Raw genomic sequence first — 5,780 nt, forward strand, 5'->3', positions numbered from 1 at the left:
AAATTCCAAGATGGTCATTTGCCACCAACTAATGAACAATGAATCCAGAACTAAACATGGGAAGGTTTCATGGCATCATGGCCAAGATCCAAAAATCAGAAAGGCTGACCTTTCAAAGGAGAGGAAGAGGGAATAAAACTAATAAAAGGAAGTAAGGTAGCTAAAATGAAATGGGAGTGGTACATTGTTTTATCCAGGGGTCAGGATATAGAATCATAAATGATAAGAGCACAGGAGGCCATCATTCAGCCCACTGTACCTGTGCCGGCTCTTGGCAGTAGGTTGCCATGTGGCAAAATAGAATATCTTTCAACCCTGACCAATTCCATCACAGAGAGCCTCAGAACACGTTCTAGGAATGCTAAATGGCTTCGGTGGAGTAGCGGCTATACTCCCGGACTAATAATTCAGTAGAACACAAGTTCAAATCACACCATAGCAGTTTGAGAATTTGTAATTTTTTTGAATATCTGGAAATAATTAGTTTTTTTGAGTTGTAAAAGTTAAAGCCTAGGGAAGGAAACCTGCCATCTTTACCCAGTCTGGGTCAATATGTGACTCCAGTCCTAGACCAATGTGTTGATTCTTAACTGCCCTCTGAAACAGCCTCTCAGTTGCATCAAACAGCTACCAGATCAAGAAGGCTGCCCACCATCATCATCCCATGAATGCTGACCTTGTCAGCGACGCGCACATCCCAAGAATAAATAATAAAACGAAAAGGCCCAACAGTCAAAGACCTCCCTGGAGTGCCTACAGCCAACAGCACAGGAAACAGAACCTGACATTACAGAAATTTTACCTGAAAGAGAACCTGATCACCTGGCAACCAAATGACCAAGATGCAGGAACGTGCTGCAAACACATGGTCAAGTAGTTGACCATGGCTGAAGGTCAATGCGGCCTCTAGCAAGAGCCCTAGGGAACTAAAGGAGAATGTAGATGGATCCTTGATAAGCAAGGGGGTGAAAGGTTATGGGGGTGTAGCCAGGAATGTGGAGTCGCGGTTACAATCAGATCAGCCAGCATCTTATTGAATGGCAGAACAGGCTCGAGGGGCCAAGTGACCTACACCCGCTCCTAATTTCCATGTACATATCTTCGCTGGACTGCCATGATGCTCCTCATAACTCCATTGCAGCATACACAAAAATTCCCAGTGGAGAAGACAGGTCAACTTCGAGAAAGCCAAGAAGAGATTTGATAGCAGTGATTAAAATCATAAAGGGTTCAGATAGAGGAAATAGAGAAACTGAAGGTTCAATAACCAGAGGGCGTAAATTTAAGGTGATTGGCAAAAGAACCAGAGGCGTCATTAGGAAAACTTATTTTTCTGCAATGAATTTGGAATGCAGATCGATTCAACAGTAGCTTTCAAATTGGATAAATACTTCAAATAAAATAAACTTAAGAGGGATATAGAGAAAGAGCTGCAGAGTGGGACTAATTGGATTGCCTCCTTCTGTGTTGTACTAGTCAATGATTGGATAACGGAACGGGGATCAGGTTGCCCTTTGTTGCGTAAAGGCATCAAGGAATATGGAGATAGGCAGGTAAATGCAGTTGAGGTACAGATCAGTCATGAGTTAATTGAATGGAACAGCAGGCTCTAGGGATTCCTATGTTCTGAAGTAGCATTATCAGCTTGATAGAGGTATCTTTCTCAGTTGAGTAAAGGTCAAAGCTTTGAGAGAAATTAAAAGAATGGCTTCCCCCACTGTCCACACTGTTTCACTACACGCACACACACCAAAGAGGAGCTTGTTCCATCCACAGAAAGTCATACATAGCTCTAATACCAGCTCACCATTAGAATCTCAATTAGCTAAAAATAAGTCTCGAGACCAACAGAAAGCATCAATGATGAAACGGTAGACACAGATGTCAAAATAAACCTCTCAAGTGGAAATGTGTGTGGTAGGAAAGTGTAGATCAAACAAAGAATCAACTTCCAACAGATGGAAAGTCACACAGGATCCATCTCAAAACACTGGCATATAACTCCAACATCACAATGGGTGGGCAGGTCCCGAGATTAGTCCAGAAGAGGTAATAAACAGTTAGCCACCATAGACCGTGGGTGTACTGACTGACATTTTATATGAGATGCACTACCATACAGTATGGTCTTGTGGCACCAGAAGACCCACTCCTTCAGATCCAGGATGTGAGAAGCCCAGCCGAGAACTAGGCTGCTAATACAACAGCTGGGAAATGCAGCACACCTTGATCTAGTGAGCGGTGTATAAGCTTACATCAAGCTGTGGACATCTGAGGCTCTGGATCCAAAAAGTTGATTCTGGGCTTTCAGAACAGGAGAATTTTCAACAAGTAGAAAAGCCTGAGAACATTCATTTGAAGACAACTCCTTAAGAGGTATGTCCAAGTCTTGCTGGAAAGCCCAGAAGATAATTGGCTCAGTAGAAAGAGCACAGAGAAGCAGTAACTGAGATCAGACTTGGCATTATATTCAGACAGAAAGCTACACACTACAAAAACACATGGTCAATCCTTTACAGTACCTGCAGGCTGTCGTATTTGAGTCTCGTGTGCATCAACACTGAGGTGGGGGAGGTTGGTTGACTGCTTTACGTGTATACCCGTGCACACAGTTGACGCAGCTTTACTTGAGAAATTGGCAGAAGCTCAAAGGTTGAATAAAATCAAAGGAAAGACGAGATCACGTTCACATTATGAAGTATCAAGTTTAAAGCCTGCATATTGCAGCAGGGAGAAGATTGAAATTCCATGGGAAAGAGCTAGCGTGGGAGTGTGCGCAATAAAACTCGAATCAGGGAGGAGCAATAGCATATGTTGCTCAAAAGTGAAAGAGCACACGTCACTAAATATTTATGTCCCACTCTATCAAGTACAAGTTGAGACAAATAGCACAGATGGATTTAAGGGGAAGCTAGATAAACAGAAGAGAAAGCATATGCTGATATGAAGAAGAGTAGGAGGCTCATGTGGAGCATAAACGCCAAGTGTGGGCCTGCTGGGCCGCATAGCCTGTTTTTGTGTTGTAAATTCTGTGCTAGTTACGTCATTCTAGGTAAACTTTAATGCAGGCCTCTCTTTTAATGAGGCTTTAAAAAAAAAGCGCCAGTACACGGAGTTAAGAATCAATTAGCTCCTAGAGTCTATGCACATGAATCCAGCTGCACACTTAATGGCTGCTAAGCACTTTTTGTTCTGAAGATCCATTGGTCTCCAGCTAGCCCCCTCTTTGCCCAGTTGCCAGGGTAGTAGTTTCATAGGCACCAGTGCTCCTAGTAGGCAAAACAGTAATATTTTGTGTTTTTTCAGGTTATGGATTTATTTCTGGTCCACCTCTTCTCCCCAGAATGCCACATCCACAGGCAGGGCTTTTCCAAGAACTATATAAGTAACACCAGTAACTGAAAACGGACCCATGACCTACCACTGTGAATCAGTGCTCAGATGTTTCACACTCAGGGACACATTGGAAAACTCCAAACCATTTTCAAAGCAAATGTAGAACCACACACACTTCATGTTTTATTTTAATTTTTACAAGTTTATTTTCACACATGCCATTATTAAAACACATGCACAGGTGACAAGACAACCTCCCCCTCCTTTCTCATGAAATGACAATCGCTCATCAATAAACCCACTGCATGGTGCTGTTTATGAAGTGGCAGCCCTATTGCCCGTAACTTCAGTCTGTAAGATATTTACATGCTTGCTGTGGTACAAAGGGTGGGGGCAGTTATCAGACTCCAATTCCATTCTACACAACCTCTGGGACATGTGACAGATGTGACATATCATTAGGGTGCCCGAGTAGCAGGTCAAATACCCTCATCCTCAGCAACTGTGTTGGGGGGGGGGGGGGGGGGGGGCGGGAGGGTTGCGGGGAGGCACTGAAGGAAGAATCTTAACTGCCAACTACAATTAACAAGTGCCCCAGAAAAAGCAACTTGATAATAACCAGATAATCTGTTTTTGGGATGTTGATTGAAGAATAAATCTTGGCCAGGACACCGGGGAGAACTCCTCTGCTCTTCTTTGAGATAGTATAATGGGATCTTTTATGTTCACCTGAAAGGGCAGACGGGCCCTTGGTTTAACATCTTGTCCAAAAGACAGCACCTCCAACAGTGCAGCACTCCCTCAGTACTGCACTGGAGCATCAGCCTTAATTTTTGTGCTCAAGTCCTGAAGTGGGGCTTAAACCCACAACCTTCTGACTCAGAGGCGAGAGTGCTTCCAACTGAGCCACAGCTGACACCAAATTAAGAGTCAACCGCATTGCTGTGGGTCTGGAGTCATATATAGGTCAAATCGGGTAAGGACTGCAGGTTTCCTTCCCTAAAGGACATTAGTGACACAGGTGGGTTTTTAGAACAAGACAGTAGTTTCATGGCCAAATTTATTTAACTGAATTTAAAATCCTCAGCTGCAGTGATGGGATTTGAACTCATGTCTCCAGATCATTAGCCCAGGTCTCCAGATTACTAGTCCAAAAACATTACTACCATGCTACCGTACCACTACTACAGATCTCCAGGCTACACTTTTGCCTTATACAGTGCTCTGCCCAAGTCAGGTTGTAGATTCGAGTCCTGCTCCAGAGACTTCAGCATGTAATCCAGGCCCCATCTGCTCTCTTGGGTGGAGGCCATGGCACTACTGTGAAAAGTGCCCTGGCCAATATCTATCTAACACTACCAAGAACAGATTGGATATTGATCTCATTTTGGTTTCTGGGATCTTGTTTTGCTGTGTTTACTGACAAAACAGTGACTGCACTGCAAAAGTAATTCAATGGCGACAAGAAGCTTTGGGGTGTTCTGAGGACATGAAAGGTGCCATATAAATGCAAGTCCTTTTTTCCTCACTGGAAGTCAATAGCAAATAATCCATTTACCAAGTAACCTAGTAACATCTACTGGCTAGAGGCTGGTGCTGTGACACAATTCATTCAACAGAACTGTTTTAGTAACACAAACCTGATCAATTCTTGTTCTGTCAGATCTCAGAAGATCTTTGCTTTTTAGTTCCAGAACCGATCTTGGGCTTCACATCTCATTCCTATAAGGCAAGGACCCAGCTGACAAAAGATACAACACCGCCTGCTGACTAATCATGAACCAACACTTAGGCAAACTACAGTGAAGTTATGGCGTAGGCTGGTTGCGCCGCCCTGCCCACGGAACAGCAGCAATAGGGAGCCTAGAGGATAAAAATCCCAAGAGCAGCTGCTTATAGGATAACAGAAGCAATGCAGTAAGGTTATCACACACTGATATCAGCAGCCAGCACAGTGAATCCACACTAGTCCATCCACACTAGCCACGCATGGGCCAGAGGGCATTAACAGCCCAATCTCAGACACAGAATCATACAGCACAGAAGGGGCCATTTCCCCATACCCTGCAAATGTTATTCCCCTTCAAGTATCTATTCAATTCCCTTTTGAAAGTTACTACTCAATTTGCTTCCACCACCCTTTCTGGCAGTGCACTCCCAATCACAACAGCTGTAAGGAGACTTTGCACACAGCAGGAAGTTACATGGAGGTTCATATTTGGTAAACCTGTAGGTGGAAGACAGGAAAGTACAGAGGGTCACTAGATGATCAACTCTTCATGAGCTGTAACCAAGGGTAAGAATGAAACTATGAAAATCCAGAGACTCTTTCATCAACTGGTTTACAAAATAAACCCCCCATGGAACTTCTATGCTGTGTGGAAATTCTCCTCACAGGTTTGCATGTGGACATGAAGTGCACCTTGCCACATATCAAGACTGGG

Source organism: Heterodontus francisci, chromosome 44, assembly GCF_036365525.1.
Source record: "Heterodontus francisci isolate sHetFra1 chromosome 44, sHetFra1.hap1, whole genome shotgun sequence".
In the NCBI taxonomy this organism is placed as follows: domain Eukaryota; kingdom Metazoa; phylum Chordata; class Chondrichthyes; order Heterodontiformes; family Heterodontidae; genus Heterodontus; species Heterodontus francisci.